The sequence below is a fragment of the Sus scrofa genome, unplaced genomic scaffold (assembly GCF_000003025.6).
Source record: "Sus scrofa isolate TJ Tabasco breed Duroc unplaced genomic scaffold, Sscrofa11.1 Contig2298, whole genome shotgun sequence".
NCBI classification, from domain to species: Eukaryota; Metazoa; Chordata; class Mammalia; order Artiodactyla; family Suidae; genus Sus; species Sus scrofa.
Window position 1 is genome coordinate 119464 of NW_018085066.1, and position 21822 is coordinate 141285.

Below are 21822 nucleotides of genomic sequence, written 5' to 3' on the forward strand. Positions count from 1 at the left end.
AACAATGCCATCTCTCTTTGGCAAAATAAATATGTTATATATGTGAATAAGTACAAGACTGAGTGGCAATGCCTATCATCCTTGAAAGTATTGTGACAATACTTATCATCCTTGAAAGAAGATATTAGGATTAAAACCATTGTCATTTCTGTTCTGTGCAAAAGGCTCTGGGGACTTATTTCTAGCATTTATTGTGATTTTCCCATGTACTGTTCACTGCATAAATATTTTGTTATAAGTATTGCCTTATCTGATTCTCACAAGATCCCTTTAATAGGCATTTTTATTATGCTTGGTCATAATGTTAGAATCCAAGTGTTTGAAAATTTTTAATAACTTTTCCCCATCACATAATATAACTAAGTAGAAAACCCTGGATTTGTACCTAGGTCTCTACGAATGTGGAGTTAGTGTTTTTACTCATTTCATTTCATTGTCTCTCCTGCTTTGATCCAAGAACAAGTTGATAACTGCTGAACCATATATTTATTTTCTTTACTTTTTATAAAAAGTCATTGGTGCAATGGCCTTATATGAATGGTCTTACTTATATTCTTATTTTCTTAGTGGCAGCCTGTAGCTGGATATGGAATTCATTTGTGCAGACCGTTTTGGAATGTCTGATATACTGGAAGCATAATTGAATGTTTAAAATAAGCAAAGGACAGATATTCATATACACAATCATATATTTGTAATATTAACATTGTTAATTAACTTTTTAGCTATAAGTGGCATTTGTAACAGTGAACTTATTTTTAATTCATATATTAAGCTTCATTATTCTTTTACTGTCCTTTTTTTTTGTCTTTTTAGGGCATATGGAAGTTCCCAGGCTAGGTGTCAACCAGGCTAGGTGTCAGATTGGAGCTACAGCTGCTGGCCTATGCCAGAGCCACAGCAAGCCAGACCTGAGCTGCATCTGCGATCTATACCACAGCTCACAGCAGTGCTGGATCCTTAGCCCACTGAGCAATGCCAGGGATCAAACCTGAAACCTCATGGTTCCTAGTTGGATTCATTTATTTCCACTGAGCCACGATGGGAACTTCTATTGTCCTATTTAACAAATATAGATAATATGGACATATACTGACACACAATTACATACAATTCAACTGATGCATTTTTCTTATATGTATAAATAAGGACCACCTTTCCAGTGGCATGAACTAAAGGGCTTGTCCTTGCAACCATTCAGATCCTCCTCCTCACAGTCTAGCTGCCTTCCCTTGCATAGGGACATGTAGCCAAAAGATATTGCAAAGACCATTGTCAAGAGCTTACTGCCTATGTTTTCTTCTAGAAGATTTGTGGTTTCAGGTCTTTATTCCATTTTGAGTTTACTTTTGTTTATGGTATGGGGAAGTTTTCATGTTTGATTATGTTGCATATAGCTCTCTAGATTTCCCAACACATTTTTCTGAAGAGATTGTCTTCCCTATTGTATATTCTTGCCTTCTTTGTTGTAGATTAATTGTCCCTATAAGTATGAGTTCATTTTAGGTTCTCAATTCTGTTCCATTAACCTATGTGTCTATTTTATTGTGCCATTACCAACCTGTTTTGATGACTGTAGCTTTGTGGTATAGTTTGAAACCAGAAAGCATAATGGCTTTAGATTTGCTTTTCTTTCTTAAGATTGATTGGGTTGTATAGATTCTTCTTTGTTTCCATAAAAAATAACATTATGTTTTTCTAGTTTTGTAAAAAATGTCTTTGGTATTTTTATACTGAGTTGTATGGGATCCATAGATTATCTTGTTTATGATCATCATTTAACAATATTAATTCTTCCAATTATTGATCATGGTATATTTTTCCATTGGTTTGTGTCATCTTCAGTTTATTTCATCAGTTCCCTGTAATTTTGTGGGTTTTTTAAAATAATGATTTTTATTTTTTCCATTATCACTGGCTTATAGTGCCCTATAATTTTCTTGGTATAAGTATTTACCTTCTTAGTTATGTTTATTCCTAGGTGTTTTAGTCTTTTTAATGCAATTGTAAATGAGACGGTTTCTCGATTTGTTGATCATGGTGTATGATACTTTCAAAGTAATATTGAACTTAGGAAACATTTTTTTTTTTAAAGATTGTAGCATCTATTTTCATCTGTGATATTAGCCTATAATCTGGTTTTGGTATCAACATAATGCTAGCATTATAAAAAGAATTCAGAAGCATTCCTTCCTCAGTGGTGTTTTAGATTGGTTGACAAAAATAGATGTTAATTGTTTTTCTTTCTTTTTTTTTCTTTTTAGGGCTGAATCTTTGGCATATGGAAGTTCTGAGACTAGGGGTCAAATCACAGCTGGACCTGCCATCCAAGGCAACATGGGATATAAGCCACATCTTCTACCTATGCCACAGCTTATGGCAATGCCAGATCCTTAACCCAATGAGTGAGGCCAGGGATAGAAGCCAGATCCTCATGGATACAAGTCAGGTCTGTTAACACTGAGCCACCATGGGAACTCCAAGTTTTAAAGCTTTTTTGATATTTGGTATAATTCATACATGAAGGTGTCTGGTCCTGTTTGCTTTATAGACTATTTTTTAATTACTGATTCAATTTCACTACTGGTAATTAATCTGTTCATATTTCTACTTCTTCCAGATTCAGTCTTGGGATATTGTGCATTTCTAAGACTCTATACTTTCCTTCCACACTGTTCATTTCATTGGCATATTATTGTTTATAGTAATCTCTTATGATCCTTTATCTTTCTATGAGGTCAATCTTCTTAACTTGAGGCTTTTTTTAGCAGCCTACTATATGATCTATGCTGGAGCATGTTCCATGTGCACTTGAAAATAATGTGTATTCTGCTACTATTTGATGGAATGTACTATATATATATGTTCTCTATATATGTTAATTTCATCAAATATAAAGTGCCATTTGAGGCCAATATTTCCTTAACAGTTTTATGTCTGAATAATCATTCATTGGTATAAGTGGAGTTTTTAAATTCCCTAAGATTATTGTGCTATTGTTTATTGCCCCCTTAATGTCTACTAATATCTGCTTGATATAGAGGACCTCCTACACAGGTATATACATTTAAAAGTGTTGTATCTTTCACTGGGATTCATTCTTTTTATCATCTTTTAATGTCCTTCTTTTTCTCTGTTAGAGTCTTTGTTTTAAAATCGGTCTTGTATCTCATACTGAGTGAAATGAGCCAGAAAGACAAAGACAAATACCATATGATATCACTTATAACTGGAATCTAATATCCAGCACAAATGAACATCTCCTCAGAAAAGAAAAGCATGGACTTGGAGAAGAGACTTGTGGTTGCCTGATGGGAGGGGGAGGGAGTGGGAGGGATCGGGAGCTTGGGCTTATCAGACACAACTTAGAATAGATTTACAAGGAGATCCTGCTGAATAGCATTGAGAACTTTGTCTAGATACTCATGTTGCAACAGAAGAAAGGGTAGGGGGAAAAATGTAATTGTAATGTATACATGTAAGGATAACCTGACCCCCTTGCTGTACAGTGGGAAAATAAAAAAAATTATAAAAAAAAAAGAATTTTAGGAGTTCCTTTCATGGCGCAGTGGTTAACGAATCCGACTAGGAACCATGAGGTTGCGGGTTTGATCCCTGCCCTTGCTCAGTGGGTTAATGATCCGGCGTTGCCGTGAGCTGTGGTGTAGGTCGCAGACGCAGCTCGGATCCTGCGTTGCTGTGGCTCTGGTGTAGGCCGGTGGCTACAGCTCCGATTCAACCCCTAGCCTGGGAACCTCCATATGCCGCTGGAGCGGTTCAACGAAATAGCAAAAAGACAAAAAAAAACAAAAAAACAAAAAAAAGAAATGGAGGCAACCCCCCCCCCAAAAAAATAAAATAAAATAAAATCGGTCTTGTCTAACAAAATCATTGTTACCCTCAATTTCTTTCTTCATTTTCCTGAAATAGTTTTTCCATTCCCACACTTCATTTCACTGCGTTTTTGTATCAGAAATGAGTCTTTTGTAGGAAGCTGATATTTAGGCCTTCTTTTCATATCCATTTGGCCACTCTATATCTTTTACTGGTGCATTTAGTCCATTTACATTTAAAGTAATTATCAATAGGTATAAAAGCCCTGCCATTTCATTAGTTGACTTTGGCTTCTCTTTGTAGTTCATTTTTGTTTCTTTTCTTTTGCTTTTTTCTCTTACGATTTGATGACTACTTTATTGTTTGAATTGCTTTCTCTTTCTTTGCGTGCATACCTAGGATAGTTTTTTATTTTGTTGTTACCATTAAGGATGTGTGTGTTAGGGGTGTGTGTGTGTGTGTGTGTGTGTGTGTGTGTGTGTGTGGTTAGCTAAAGTTGCTGAGCTCTTAAGTTCAAATGAATTTTATTTATTTTTATTTGATTTTTGTGTGTTTTTTTGGACCCACTCCAAGGCATGTGGAAGTTCCCCAGCAGGTATTAAACACACACCACAATTGCAACCTGCTCCACAGTGGCAGCAATGCCTGATCCTTAACCCACTGCTCCACACAGGAAGTTCCTCAAATGCATTTTAAAAACTTTGAGTAGTTACTCAGACCTGCCATGTTTACTTTTTTGACCCTGGCCACTTATTCTGAATATAATTTTACTACTTTTTTCTGTTGACCTTCTTACTACCTTTATACTTGGTTGACCTACTAACTTTAATCTATGTTTTCCTTTCCAATGAGATTTTTCAGTTCCTGATATTAATATCTCTATTGTGGCCTTTTCTTTTATGCTTATAGAAGTCCTTTAAATGTTGCCTGTAAAGGTTGTTTCATGGCGCTGGAGCCCTTTGAATCTTTCCTTGTCTGTAAAACTTTTGACCTTTCCTTCAAATTTGAATAAAAGCCTTATCTTGTAGTGTATTCTGTGTTATAGATTTTCCCTTTCATCACTTCAAATATATATTACCACTTCCTTCTGCACTGCAGTGTTCTGATAACTTTATGTGTTGCCTTGTAAGAAACATGTTTCGTTTCCCTCATTGCATTTAATATTTTCTCCTTATCTTTAATTTTTGTCATTTTAATTGCAATGTATCTTGATGTGGTTCTCTTTATGCTGTTTCTGCTTGGGATTCTCTGTGCTCCCTAGACTTCTGTGTCTGTTTCTGTTCCCAGGTTAGGGACCTCTTCAGCTCTTTTGTCTTTAAATTTGTTTTCTGCCCATTACTCTCTCTCTTCTCTTTCTGGGACCCCTGTAATGCCAATTCTGGAACACTTGAAGCTGACCAAGGGTCTCTTAAACTGTCCTAATTTCTTTTAATTTGTACTCCTCTTTAGCTTAAATGAGTTACACTACTCTGTATTCTAGCTCACTGATATCTTCCTGTATATCATATTATCTACACTTGATTCCTTCTAGTTTAATTTTTATTTCAGTATTACTCTTTATCCATTTCTGGTTATTCTCCATGTTTTCTAACTCTATAAAATCTTCTAACTTTTCACTCTGTTCATGTAATTTTCTCCCAAGTTATTTGAGCATGTTCACAATCATTATCTTGACCTTTTTAGCTGGCAGAATTTTATAACCATTTATTTTAATACTTCTTCTGGGGTTTTAATTGCATTTCTTCATTTAGAACATATTCCTTTGTTGCATCATTTTGCTGAATTTTCTGTGCTTTATTTCCATGTATTTGGCATTGTCATTATGTTTCCTAATCTTGAAGAAGTGGATATTTATAGGAAATGTCCCATTGGCATATTGCTTTCTGTTCACCAAAGCTATGTGTTCTACTGATCTCTGATATGTGGGCTTCATGGATCCATGTTGTTGAGGGCTGGCTCCTTTGCACACACTGGTAGATGGGGCTGGAACTGGTCCTATTGATTTACAGGCCCTACTTGTGTGGTGGCCACTTGCTGCTGGTGGACAGAGACAGGTCATAGCATGGCTAGTTGTATAATTGAAGCGTCCAAGTCCTGGTGTAGGCCCTTGGTAGGTGGGGCTGGGTCACAAAGAAGCTAGCTATGAAACTTCACCAGTCATGGGTCTAGTGTGGTTAATTGGCTGTCAAAACACATTCTTTGGTAGATTAGCTGAGGGCACGATTCTGTCCCAGAGCTGATGTCATTCTACTGATGGCGAGGATTTTCCAGGGTGTTCTGATGTGGTTCTAGCCTGCTGGTGGTCAGACTGAGTACTGACAAACTGACTGCAAGGCATAGTGTTGCAGAGGGTGGTATCTTCTGTGGTTTGCCGAGGCTATGTCCCTGAATGTAGGGCCCAGTTAACTATTTGTGGATGATGCTCTTTCCTGAGGAAAGTGGTGTCATTGATTGCTGATCTGAGCCAGTTTCCAGAGTCTCTAGCTATGTGACATGGGTCTTAGTGTTGGCGGCAGCTCACTGGTGGAAGAACTAGGGACCAAGAGGTTCTGAGACTTGTGCAGTCCCACTGGTGAGTGGGCTACATCCTGAAATGGTTGACTGAAATATGACTACAGTCTCACGGCTGGAACTACACATTGGTGTTTGGGGCTATGACACAGTGGGCCCTGGGCTTAGATACAGCACACTGTTGGCTGAATCTGGATTCGGGAGTGTCTAGTTGTTGTGCCCAGGGTCCTGTATGTGTTGGGATACATGTGGACAAGGTCATGGCCCATGTTGTCCCATTGTAATACATTCCTTGATGGGTGAGGCTGGATCTAGGGCTGGTGATATTTGAATGATTAGTGAGCCTAGGTCTGAGAGTGGTTAAGGTCTCAAGAGGTCCTAGAGTAGCCAATTGGATGGCACTTGAGGATGTATCCTTGCTTGGCCCAGGACTTCTCAATATTAGTGTGAATGGATAGTGAGCAAGTTGTGGCTAACCACTAAAAAACTTGAAGGAGCATTCCAATATGACACTTTCCCACATGTTTCCCTATTTTAGGACACCTCACCAAAATGGCTACTGCCAGCATCTATGACCCAAGGAGAGTTCAGTTACCTCCTAGCTCTCCATGAGGCTCTCCAAAATCAGCAAGTGGTTTCACTCGGGCTCCTTTCAAATTACTACAACTGAAAATCGGCAATGAGTCTTTGGATGTGTGTGATTTTGTGTGTAAGATTTAAGACTGGAGTCTCTATTTCCCACAGCCATTTAGTTTTCCCAAAAGGATGCCCTAGTATCTTTCAAAGCAAAATATTTTGGAGGCTCATTTTTGCAATACAGCCCCACCCTGGCTTGGGTAGCTCCATGAGTTTTTGAGTCCCTTCATTCTTTTGTGAGAAATTTTGCAGTTGTATTATCCTCTTATTTTTGGGTTTCATACATACTCAGGCTATGAGACTTGACTATATCTTGTCTCCTCCACTTCAACTTGTCTTATTGTTATTCCTTCTACATCCTTAGTCATAGAGGATCTTTTCTGTAACCAATAGTTGCTTCATAAATTGTTGTAATTTTCATATGCCTATGGGAAGAAGTGAGATCAGGGTTTTTCTACTCTACCACCTTGGCCATTCCCCCCCTGTATGTCTGTTTCTATGCCAACATTCCACTGTTTTGATTACCATAGCTTTATAATATGTTTTAGAATCATGAAGTATTATTGTTTTGGCTATTTGGAAACTCTTGAGATTTCATACAAATTTTGTGTTGGATTTCTCTATTTCTGCAAAAACATTTTTGGGATTTTGATAGGGTTTATGGTGAATTTGTAGCTCATTTTAGGGATTATTGATAGTAAATAATATAAATGATATTAAGTATTCCATGCAATGAATTTTTTTTTTCCATTTGTGCCTTCTATAATGTTTCAGCCAAATTTTGCAGTTTTTAGTATACAAAGCTTCTGTCACCTTGCTTAAGTTTATTCTTTAGTACTTTTTCTTCTTAATGCTTATTATAAATGGAATTATTTTTAAAATTTTCTCATTATATTATTCACATAAATTCAACATCATTTCATGAAAAAAAACACTCACAATAAATTGGGTACAAAAGTAATGTACCTGCATATAATAAAGTCTATATATGACAGACCCACAGGATATGACATATTCAGCATTGAAACATTGTAAGATTTCCCATTAAAATCTGGAGCCAGACAAGAGTGTATATTCTCACCACATCTTTGCAACATAGAACTGAATTTATAGTTTTCTACATATATAACAGATAATCTCTGATGTGATATAATTTTATTTTTTACTGTCTGTAACAGTGATTCTGATGGTAACCAATTCCTATTATTTGGCTCTCATCTTAAGCATTACATTTAGGAAAGACTATCTCTAATTATACTATCTTTAGTAAAAAATTTCCCTCTATGTCTGTTGGAATACCATATTTGTTGTCTTGACTAAAAGTACTTTATAACCAGCTTACTCTTTATTGTCTGACTCTATCATTAAAATATAAGACTGAATCATGAAGAAACATTTTTAAGTTTTCCTTGTTTTATTAATTGCTGTTTCCTCAACCGTAGTTGGCATATAATAAGTATGCTACTTTTAAAAAATAAAATAATTTGATAAATAGAGTTATTATATCTAAATTGGTGATATTTTTTCTTTATCTAACCAAATGTAGGGCAGAATAAATTGAGTATTAAATAAAATAAAAGCAAAATTTGCTAGAACAAGTGGAGAGATATACAGTGAGTTAATCTTTACAGAAACAAAATAATTTAACGGATATGTTGCTCTTGGTTTTTAAAATGGTTCTAAATCTGTTGTTTTTCAATGTTACATTTTTTCTGACTTTAATTCTATAATTAGTTTAGTAGCATATTTACATACAAATGTACTTTTTAAATTTTGTGGAAAATCCCAGTGATTTTAATTAGGCAAGAATCAGTCTTGGACACATTCCAGTTCTAAGACTTAATGATAAGTGAGACAGATGCTCACAAGCCTTCCCCCATGCTCCCAGCCTCCTTTTCCTCCTGCTTGCCCGAGACGCTCTACCGGCTCAGGTCTCGCTCCAGCCTCCACCTCCCCATGCCTCTCTGCTCGCTCATCTCCCACATTGTCTCTGCCTCGTTTTCTCTCCTTGTTGAGGGGAAAAGGAAAATCACCATCATCTTCCAGGAGCCCCCTTGGACTCAGAAAAACAAGACCAGACATGATCCTGGGCTCCCACTCCTGAAGGATTGGCTGAGCATGGAGCAAGCAGGCAGCCTGGTGGAGCCTGCATGAAAGGTCATGGGAGGGAAGCCCCTGCAGCCCCTGACTCTCTCCCCTTGCCCAGCTGGTCCTCAGCCCCAGCCTGCTTTCCCAGGAGCAGGCCAAACACACCTCCATTGATGGTCTAGTGCATCCGGGGGAGCTAAAGATTTGGTACAAGAGGATGAGATTAAGATAGTGGAATAGAAGGACTGGAGCTCATCTTCTCTCCTAAAAAAAAAAAAATTCACTACTAAAACTGAGCACTCTTCATCCAAATGGACTGGAAACCTTAAAAAGATATCCTACTCCAGAATAAAAAGAAGAGGACACAAAAAGAGACAGGATGAGTGATTTCATGATATAAACAACCCCATACCTCCTGGGTGGGAAGCTCTACAGACTGGAAACTAACTAGTTCACAGAGACTCACCTACAGGAGAGAGAGTCCTGAGCCCCACATCAAACTCTCATGTGTGGGAATCTGGCATGGGGAGAAAGGGCCCCAGAGCATCTGGCATTGAAGGCCAGTGGGGCTTGTGCACAGGAGCTCCATGGGACTGGGGGAAATGGAGACCCCATTCTTAAAAGGTGCAGACAGACTTTCACATGCATTGGGTCCAAGGGCAAAGCAAAGTCTCCATGGGAATCTGGGTCAAACCTGACTGCAGTTCTTGGAGGACATCCTGGGAAAACAGGGGTGAATGTGGCTTGTTGTGAGGGAAGGACATTGAAGGCAAAGCTCTTGGGAATATTCAGCAGCCATGCCTTTCTCTGGAGGTAGCCATTTTGGGAAAATCTAGCCCCACCCATCAGTAAGCTGCTGAGAAGCCCCAGGGCAAACAACAACCCTGGTGGGATCACAGCCCTGCCCCTCGTAATCAGGCTACCTAAAGACCCCTCAGTCACACAGCTGGCTCTAATCCCATCCAGAGACTAAACCCCACCACCAGAGGGATTAGAATCAGCTCCACCTACCAGGAGGCAGGCATAAGCCCCTCCCATCAGGAAGCCTACCGCAAGCCTCCCATACCGAATTCAGCCACAGGGGGGCAGACATCACAAGTAAGAGAGGCTACGATTCTCTCTGTAAAAAGGACAGCACACCAAAAACCTATAAAAATGAAAAGACAGAGAACTATAACTCAGATGAGGGAGAAAGGAAAAACCCCAGAAAGTGAGCTAAACGATGAAGAGATTCATAGCCTCCAGGAAAAAGACTTTAGACTGTTGATGCTGAAGATGATGCAAGACATTGGAAATAAACTGGAGGCAAAGATGGATAAGTTACAGGAAACACTGAGCAAAGAGATACAGGTATAAAACTTAAACAAGAAGAGATGCAAAATACAATAACTGAAATAAAAAATTCACTAGAAGCAGCTAACAGCAGAATACAGGAAGGCAGAAGAAGGAATAAACGAGGTGGAGGACAGATTAGTGGAAATTATGGATGTGGAACAGAAAAGAGAAAAAAGATTGAAAAGAAATGAAGAGAGTCTCAGAGAACTCTGGGACAACGTGAAACACACCAACATCTGTATTATAGGGGTACCAGAAGGAGAAGAGAGAGAGAAGGAGACAGAAAAAATATTCCAAGAGATAATAGCCGAAAACTTCCCTAACATGGGGAAGGAATCACACACTCAAATCCAGGAAGCACAACGAGTACCATACAAAATAAACCCAAGGAGGAATACACCGAGACACATATTAATCAAACTGAGAAAATCTTGAATGCAGCCAGGGAAAAAAAGCAAATAACATACAAGGGAACCCCAATAAGGTTATCGGCAGATTTTTCAACAGAAACTCTGCAGGCCAGAAGGGAGTGGTATGATATACTTAATGTGATGAAAGGAAAAAACCTCAACCAAGATGACTCTACCCATAAAGGCTCTCATTCAGATTTGAAGGAGAAATCAAAACCTTCACAGATAAGCAAAAGCTGAGAGAATTCAGCAACACTAAACTAGCCTTACAACAAATACTAAAGGAACTTCTCTAGGCAGAAAAGAACGCAAGAAGAAGGAAATAAAAAAGAGCAGCAAAAACAAATCCAAAGCAATTAATAAAGTGGCAATAAGAACATACATATCAATAATTACCTTAAATGTTAATGGACTAAACGCCCCAACCAAAAGACATAGACTGGCTGAATGGATGCAAAAACAAGACCCATATACATGCTGTCTTCAAGAGACCCACTTCACTTCTAGGGACACATACATATTGAAAGTGAGAGGATGGGAGAAAATATTTCACACAAACGGGGATCAAAAGAAACCTGGAGTAGCAATACTCATATCAGACAAAATAGACTTTAAAATGAAGACTATTTTAAGGGATAAAGAAGGACATTACATAATGATCAAAGAATCAATCCAAGAAGATATAACAATTTTAAATATCTACACACCCAACACAGGTTCACCACAATATACAAGGCAACTGCTAACAACCTTAAAAGGAGAAATCAACAATAACACAATAATAGTGGGGGACTTTAACACCCCACTTACAGCAATGGACAGCTCAGTCAGACAGAAAATCAATAGGGAAACACAGGACATGAATGATGCATTAAACCAGATGGACTTAATAGATATTTATAGGACATTCCATCCAAAAGCAACAGAATACACATTCTTCTCAAGTGCACATGGAATATTCTCTAACATTGATCGTATCCTGGGCTACAAATCCAACCTCAGTTACTTTAAGAAAATTGAAATCATATCAAGCATCTTTTCTGACTACCACACTATATGACTGGAAATAGACAACAAGAAAAAAACGGCAAAAAACACAAACACATGGAGACTAAACAACATGCTACTAAACAACCAATGGATCACTGAAGAAATCAAAGAGGAAATTAAAATAGACCTGGAAGGAAATGACAATGAAGTTACAACACTCCAAAACCTATGGGATGCAGCAAAAGCTGTTCTAAGAGGAAAGTTTATAGCAATACAAGCCCACCTCAGGAAACAAGAAAAAGCCCAAATAAACAAGCTAACTTTACATCTAAAGATACTCCAGAGAGAAGAACAGACAAGACCTAAAGTTAGTAGAAGGAAAGAAGTCATAAAGATCAGAGCACAAATCAATGAAATAGAAACAAAGAAAACCATAGAAAAGATCAATGAAACGAAAAGCTGGTTCTTTGAAAAGATCAACAAAATTGATAAACCCCTAGCCAGACTTATCAAGCTAAAAAGAGAGAGGACTCAAATCAATAAAATGAGAAATGAAGAAGAATAAGTAACAATGGACATCACAGAAATACAAAGGATCATAAGAGACTACTATATGCAACTATATGCCAATAAAATGGAAAACCTAGAAGAAATGGACACATTCTTAGAAAAGTACAATCTTCCAAGACTAAACCAAGATGAAATAGAAAAGATGAATGAACCCATCACAAGAACTGAATATGAAATTATGATTAAAAAACTCCCAAGAAACAAAAGTCCAAGACCAGATGGCTTCACAGGCGAATTCTATCAAACATTTAGAGAAGAGCTAACACCTATCCTTCTGAAACTATTCCAAAAAATTGCAGAGGAAGGGATTCTCCCAAACTCATTCTATGAGGCCACCTTCACCCTGATACCAAAACCAGACAAAGATTCCACAAAAAAAGAAAACTACAGGCCAATTTCACTGATGCATATTGATGCAAAATCCTCAACAAAATACTAGCGAACCACGTCCAACAATACATTAAAAGGATAGTACATCATGATCAAGTGGGATTTATGCCAGGGATGCAAGGGTTCTTCAATACGCGTTAATCCATCAGTGTGATACACCACATTAACAAACTGAAGAATAAAAACCATATGACCCTCTCAATAGATGCAAAAAAAAGCCTTTGACAAAATCCAACACCCATTTCTGATAAAAACCCTTCTGAAAGTGGGCATAACGGGAACCTACCTCAACATGATAAAGGCCATATATGACAAGCCCACAGCTAACATCATTCTCAATGGTGAAAAGCTGAAAGAATTCCCGCTGAGATCAGGAACAAGACAAGGATGTCCACTCTCGCCACTACTCTTCAAAACTGGTGCAACCACTGCGGAAAACAGTATGGAGATTCCTCAGAAAACTAAACAGAGAACTACCATTTGATCCAGCAATCCCACTCCTGGGCATCTACCCAGAGGAAATCATGACTTGCAAAGACACATGTACTCCGATGTTCATTGCAGCACTGTTTCCAATAGCCAAGACATGGAAACAACCTAAATGTCCATCGACAGAGGAGTGGATCAAGAAGAGGTGGTACCTATACCCAATGGAATATTAGTCAGCCATTAAAAAGAATGAAATACTGGCATTTTTAGCAACATGGATGGACCTAGAAATTATCATGCTAAGTGAAGTCAGCCATACAATGAGGCACCAACATCAAATGCTTTCACTGACATCTGGAATCTGAAAAAAGGACAGATAGAACTTCTTTGCAGAACAGACACTGACTCACAGACATTGAAAAACTTACGGTCTCCAGAGGAGACAGGCTGGGGGGTGGGGGGATGTGCTTGGGCTATGGGATGGAAATCCTGTGAAATCAGATTGTTATGATCATTATACAACTACAGATGTGATACATTCATTTGAGTAATAAAAAAAGAAGAAAAAAATAATACTTAATGATAAATAATGTTAGAAATATAAATGTCCAGTGATCATTGCCCCTGTGGAAACAACGTAATATCCTTTTAAGAACTGATAGAATTTTTTCAGAAGGTTCTTTGTTAGGCTTTAAGCAATGCATTAGAACAAAACAAGAAAGAAAGAGGAAAGAAATAAAGGGAGAAAGAAAAAAAAAGCAAAGAAATAGAAACAGCAGAAGAATATAGGCTCTCAAATACTTGAGTCAACTATTCCTGGCCACACCAATATGACAGGATGAGAAGACTAAATGATTGAAGGGTATTTTTCTATTTTGAAGTTTGAGAAAAAAAGAGTAAGTTGAGATAAATATTCCTGGGATCTGGCTAGATCCTACCTTGCCAAGTTAACATAGGATTTGATCATCCTCCTGATAAATTATCCAAATGTATTAAGCCTTTGATTTTTTTTATAGTCATCCTGGTATTTCTTTTAAACAGTCTATAGTGAAATTAAAATGTTGCAGGAATAATCAGAAGACTCCATGGAGAAAATGAACAGATAGATGAATAAGATAAATTATTTTCACAAGAAAAAATCCAGTCTTTCACTCTTGGCATCAATATGGGATGAATTACAGTTCTTTATGTATAACTTAAAAGGTGCCCCTTCAGACTGTGAACAAGAGTCCACAAGGTAATACTCTCAGTAGATATTGAGAACCAGACTTTAGAGTTGTGTGACTTTTTTATTATGTAAAAATTAATCATTTTGAAATAAGTTAAATTTAGATTCCATTTCTCAAGTTTTATCTTTTAAAATTTTGTGACCTCTGGTAGATTAATGAGATATCCTGAGCCTCATTTTTTCAGCTATAAAATGGTCATTGCTGTTCTTATGAAAGTAAATATTAAATGTGACAAGTAAATTGTGAGTGTTTGATTGGAATTCACTGTAAGAGTTTATAGCAGTGGAGTGATAAAATGAAAGAAGATTCAAAGAGAATCCTTTGGGCTGCTTCAAGATAACACATTGTTGGAGGGCAGAGTAAAACTGTAGAGACTTGGCAGGAGGCCATTGCAGTAAGCCAGGAAGGAAATCAGGGTAGGAAATCATCAAAATTGTGGTATATTTTGAACATAAAGGCAACAGGAGTTGTTAAAAAGATGAATAAGAAATATGAGAACATGAAAGGGAAAGCAAAATGCTGTGATTTTTTTGTCTGAGCATTTATATTGAAGGTGGTACCATTTAATGATGTGTGGGACACTTTTTATATTATGGAAATCTTAAAATTTTGTCTTATATATACCAACTTGAAATCCAACTGCATTTGGCAAAAAATGAAGATATTTATGCAAAATTTAAAATATGGTAGAGACAGGGGATTGAGAGACAAAACTGAACTGACTCAGTATTTATTGATCAAGACAATCAGTAATATGCAACTAAAGACACTCAGAAAGAAGTCTAGTGGTTCTGTGACAATCTGGGCAGTGACCTATTCATAGTTTGATCAACTTACAAGAGTTATGTAAATTAGTTTAAATGGGTCTCAAATATTACACCTTTGCAACTTTATAACTTTTGTTTTTATGGAATATTCCCAACTCTTCTTGTTCAATCACTTTCCCCTAAAAACTCAGCTAAGGCATTGCTTCCTCCAGGAAGCCTTATCTGGTTCCAGCTTGAATGATATATTCCTACACTGTTATCCTTAGCCTTGTGTCATTATTCTTGTAATGCACTTATTACACTGGCCTGGAATTATGTGATCCCTCAATATATGTCATGTTACAAAGGGGAGAGAACTGAGCCTCATCAACTTCATAATCACAATGACTATGACACATTGGATTCAAACAAATTCTTCATATTCATTATTTTAATTAAATTGATAAAAGATAAAACTTATAATTCATTTTAAAGCTCCCCTCCCTTGTTTTATAGATAAACTGCATGTAATATGTGAAGTCATCCTCTTTACAGACTAGATGAAGCAAAAGAGGAATATAACTTGTTTCATCCTCTTGGGGTTCACACAGAATCCAAAAAAACAAAATGTCTTTTCATTATGTGCTTGTTCTTCTATATTGTTACTGTGGTGGGAAACCTGCTCATTATTATGACTATAACTCTCAGCAAGACCATGAAATCACCAATGTACTTTTTTCTTGCTACTTTTTCATTTATGGATGTCACTTATTCCTCTTCATCTAGCCCGAGATTAATTTCAGACTTGCTCTTTGGGGAAAATACGATATCCTTTGAAACTTGCATGACTCAGCACTTTATAGAACACTCTTTTCAGTGGATCAAAAGTCTTCCTTCTGTTGGTAATGGGCTATGACCACTACGTGGCCATCTGTAAGCCCTTGCAATTTTTGGTTATCATGAGGCAAAAGGTGCATGTTGCACTACTGTTGCTGTCCTGTGTTGGAGGTTTTCTGCACTCAGTATTTCAATTAAACACTATTTATGGACTCCCATTCTGTGGCCCCAATGTCACTGATCATTTTGTGTGTGATATGTATCCCTTATTGGAACTCATTGGCACTGACACTTATTTCATTGGCCTTACAGTGGTGGCCAATGGGGGACTGATCTGCTCTATTGTTTTTCTGTACTTACTCATCTCCGATGGAGTCATCTTGCACTCTCTAAAGAACCTGAGTCACAAAGGGAGGCATAAAGCCCTCCAGACCTGTGGTTCCCACCTCACTGTGGGTGTCTGCTTCTTTGTTCCCTATGTTTTCATATATGTAAGACCTGCCAAGACCTTTCTCATTGACAAATCATTGAGTGTGTTTTTTACAGTCATAACCCCTATGTTAAACCCATTAATCTATATAGTCTAAGAAATTCTAAGATGACTAATGCTACGAAGAACCTCTGGAGAAAATAAAGGCAGATCAGGTATTAAAAGTAAGTGCATTTTCTCTCATGAAGAAATTAATTTAACATAAGGGTATATTTCTTTGGAATGTAAAAGTCTTCATAAATCTGATGCAAACTTTCCTTTCTTTGAAGGATTTATGATAATAAAATTAAGGAATAAACTATATGTTCATAAACAACTATAGTTTTTTTTCTGCTAGAATGTAAACTCTGTAATGTTTGTCACTTCACCTGGAGAGGTGGAATGCATTTACAGTAGGGAGTCAATAAATAACATATAATGTAATAGTCAATGAAATGTTTATACAGTTACACTAATTTTTTAAAATTTATTCATTTATTTATTTATTTTGATTTTTTTTAGAGCCACACCCATGGCATATGGAGGTTCCAAGGCATATAGGTCTAATCTGGGCTACAGCTGCCAGCCTACACCACAGCTCATGGCAACACCAGATCCTTAACCCACTGAGTGAGGCCAACCTCATGGTTCCTACTCAGATTTGTTTCCTCTGTGCCAGCACAGGAACTCCTGGTTACGCTAATTTTTAAAAAATGTCTGAAGTTAGTTTCATTGCTTTCTCATTCTTAATTTAGTTTTTGGTCAGCATCTCAACCTTTATCTTCTTTTTTTTATTGTACTAGATAAAATAGTTAATGATATCTGGACCATCCTCTTTATTCAATTTCATTTGCTTCACAGATGAAATTTTTAGTGTGATATATAATTTTTAATTCAAGATTGAAAATATTATGGATAATAATAAATTTTAAAATTGGAATGCAAGCAGAAGTAAAGAGAGTAGAATAAACCTCATACATATCCCAAACTATTATCTCCCTGGATTTCCAGACTCAATCACTATGTTTCTGATATTAACTCATAACTTGCAAGTACAAGCATGTTTTCATTTGTTCATGTGTTTATGTCTCTGTGTAAACATTGTACATTGCTCTGCTTAGCTTTCTGAAAATCTTTACATACTAGTGTATATATACCTAATTAATTCTCAGTTTCCTCCTACTGCTTTACTTCTTTATAAGGATACACTAAATTGTGCCCACTTTGGCAGCACATATACTAAAATTAGAATGATACAGAGATTAGCATGGCCCCTGTACAAGGATGACACAAATTCATGAAGCACTCCATATTTTAAAAAATACACTAAAACTGATATAACTGTAATAAGAAAGATCAAACATAATTCCATACTGGATCTGTTTCTTCAATTTTGTATGCTATTGCTTTTCTACAAATTAATCACTAAATGGAAGTTGTCTATAGCTTAAAATAAACATAACGCATGCCCCATCTCCAGGAATGCTGCCTCTGGTGCCTGAGTATTAAGTTAAAATACTTTAGTTTAGCACCAGGAAACATCCTGCCAGGCCAGCTGTGAATGGCTGCAGGAAAAAAGAAATTAACACATGCCCACTGGAATCTGGCCAGAACAAGAAAATATTTGCAACAACTTATTCCTTTTCCTTCACTATCTCACCTCTCCCCCCCTTTTTTTCCCTTGTAAAGAAACTAGCATCCAAACCCAGGCAAGTTGTTTCTCTGGGACACTAATACACCATATCCTCAGTCTGCTGGCTTTCCAAATAAAGTGTCTATTTCTAGATACAACTTGTCTTTCAGTTTACTGCCTGAGATGGGGCAAGCAATATGAACTTGAACTCAGTAACAAAAAAAAAGTTGTTTTTATTTTAATCTTAAATTTTCATTCATTTTAAACTTCATTGTCTCAGTTTTCCTTTGTTGGTGTGCATTTTATATATTTTATATTTCAATGTACATTTTTGAGAAATTGACGGCAAGTTTTAGTATACTATAATGGAAAAGAACATTGCTTTTTAAGGAAGATAGTTCTGAGATCAAATCTTAGCTAAGCTACTAATAATGTAAACTGGCAAAACATGACAACCTTAAATTTTGGTAAATGTAGAATGATGGACATATTTGCAAGATCAATTAAATAGTCTATATAAGCTCTTAGACAAATAAATTGCTTATTAATATTAATTATTGTGAACATTTTATTACTAGATTCTTTTAAATGTAATAAAACTACACACCTGGCCAACAGTGTTAATCTAAAATAGATACTAGTGTGTATAAATATAAGTAAATATAAAATATATTAATTAATTAATTAATCTATCTATCTTTAGGAAGGATTACTATTTTTTTGTCTTTTTAGGGCTGCACCTATAGAATAAAGAAGTTCCCAGTCTAGGGGTTGAATCAGAGCTACAGCTGCCAGCTCACACTACAGCCACAGCAATGCCAGATCCTTAACCCACAGAGTGAGGCCAAGGCTTGAACCTGAGTCCTCATAGATACTAGTCAGTTTTGTTACTGCTCAGCCATGATGGGAACTCCAGGTATAATTATGTATAATTTCTCTTTGCCAGATGAGAAGAACACTGAAGTTCACTGGCCTCTTAAGTATTATTGCTATTGGACTAATTCCTTATCTTCTTGACAAAACTTGGATCTCTATTTTTTGTTCTCTGCTCCACATTATCTCTGTACTTCCAACAACTTGATGTATTATAGCTGTGAGTCTAAATTCCCTGACAAAAACACTCCCAGGGGTCAAAAATCATTTTTCTGTGAACACTGGTTCTCTACAGCATGCAAGAAGTGCATGTAAAGACTCAAAATATAGGAAGTTATTCAGAAGGAGTATAGAGTATGTGTTTTGTTCAACATCAATTATCCTGACAGTAGAAGAAAACATGGCCCAGAATAAATGCTTCATCAGTATTTACTTAATGAACAACCATCATCTCTACTTAACCCTATTAGTGGTAATTGCTTTTGTAAAAAAAAAAAAAGGCCCTTGTTAACCATAATGCTTCTGACATGGTTGGCATTGCATTCTTGGTTATAAATTGAAAAGCAGGATTTTATGTCTGATACATGTGAAGATTCTCATCTGAAGATATTGAATCATGTCTATCCAGTTAAAGTAGGAAGGACTTAGTGTATTCAATTAACTGGCTTGAAGAATCTTTGGAGATTTGGGGTCACAGATTCTAATTTGAGCTACAATTAACAAGTTGCAGAAGCACACCTGACAGGTCAGTTTTGCTTAAGGGGATGCTGTTCTGTTGATGCCAATCATGTCACCACTGGCTAAACTGCAAAGGTGTCACCACATTCCTAATCCCAGAAGCACTCAGAGTCTCAGAACTACTTGCTTCCAATAACTAATATTCATGCAAAAATTTGCACAAATCCTCCTGGTTGCTGGAACCCATATAAATATGTCTCCATCCAATTACTTAAGGGGGTGGGGAATGTAGCACTTTGGCCTTTAAATTGCAAAAAATGGATTCACATTTTGGAAACTCATGGCATAGGCATATTATATTTATGAGTATTTTGCCTAGTCACACACTCCCAATGTTCACTAGAGTTGGGATTAGAATCTTATAATATGGGTTTAATTTATCTCATAGAGAGTTGTTTATTCCTACAGAATTTTAGAATGTCCATGTTTCTACCTTGCAAGCAGGAAGAGAAGGAGAAACAAAAGACCAGGAGGCTTCTGGCTAGAGTGAAGTCGTGGATACAAAAGAGAGTTATTCATATATTTACAGTTTTTTTATGGAATACATACTGCTTAATAATTGTGGCTAGTGATAAAGTAGAAATAAAAATAGAACAGTTCTTCGTCTTCTGGCACTACCAGAGTTCAGAAAAAGATTTGGAAGCACTTCTCAAGGAGCTCTTTTACCTTAATTGTAAGGTATCAGACAGATGCTATCCTTAACTAAAAAAGAAAAAAAGAAAAAAAATGCTTGTTTTGCATTACTCACTCTAATTTAAAGGAGCATTAAGTGAAAGTCAGGTGGCGAAGTATGACATTCCATGCAAAAGAAAAGCTGCGGTAGCAATGCTCTGATCATGTAGACTTTAAAACAAAGGTGGCTACAAGAGACAAAGTAGGTAATTATATAATGATTAAAGGATCAATCCAAGAAGATATAACAATTGTAAATAATAAGCACTCAACATAGGACCACAATGTATAAGGCAAATGTTATCAGCTCTAAAAGAAGAAATCATCAATTATACAAAAATAGTGTGGGATTTTCACATCACACTTAAAGCAATGCACAGGTCATGAAGAGAGAAAATCAATAAGGACCCATGGACATTATATAATGCATTAGACCAGATGGGCTTAGCAGACATTTATAAAACATTCCATCTAAAAGCGGAAGAATGGGCATTGTTCTCAAGAGCATATGGAACCTCCTCTATGATAGATCACATTCTGGGCTACAAATCTAGTCTCAGTAAGTTTAAGAAAATGAAATCAGGTGTGGCCTGGGAGGAGGCTCTTGAGCAAGTCAGCAAGGCAGTGCAGCCCACTCCCTCATGCACTATGTGAGCAAGGCCTACAGCATGCCAGGGAGGGTGAGGCATGTGAATGGGCCAGGTGGTGCCACCTGAGCAAGAAGAAGAACATGCAGTAGCAAGGAGAATGTAGGGCCCCCAGCTGAGGTTGGGTTGAGGGGATGGAGATGACTGTATGTGGCTGGCTGTAGCTAATGCTGGGTGTCAGGGTGCTGGAGATCTTCTAGAGGAGCCACCTGGGGGTGGCCATGGTGGCACCAGAGAAGTAGCAGCAGCAGCAGCAGCAGAGATGATGCCCCTGAGATGCATTTTCCTCTCCAGTGGCCATGTTAACCAGGAAACTTTCCACTGCTGCTCTGGGTGCATATCTGATCAGTAAGGAAGCCTGGACCCTAACCCCCCATGGGAGCCCACCCCAGAGACCCATACCAGCCCCAGGCCAGCCCCTGTGGCACAGGGCCATGCTGCCCACAGAACCTTGAACAAAGTCTGCACCACCAGTGGGGCAGCTGCAGGGACCCTGGGGAGGATTGCTCGCCCTCGCCTGGGCTCTGCTTATTTTTGCATGTGGGCAGGGGCTCCTCTGAGCTTTCCTGGTGGGAGCCCTCCCAGGCCTCCTCCACCCCAGGCTGGGCTAGGTGGTGGTACCCAGGCTGGCAATCCAGCTGCCCCTCCTGGCCTGCAGAGGTCAGCAAAGTGTGCCACTGGCCTGGCCTAGATCCTGCCCAGCTTCCCTGTGGGGTCATGAACTTACCTGCACTAGGGGCCCCACTTAACTTTGAAGCTTCCAGAGCCCTGTCTGTGGGTCCACC

General features: G+C 37.6%; 1 pseudogene; it reads left to right on the plus strand.

Annotated features, from left to right (window-relative positions):
- The first annotated feature begins 15728 nt into the window (after positions 1 to 15728).
- LOC110258527 lies at positions 15729 to 16639 on the plus strand (annotated as a pseudogene).
- Positions 16640 to 21822: the final 5183 nt, after the last annotated feature.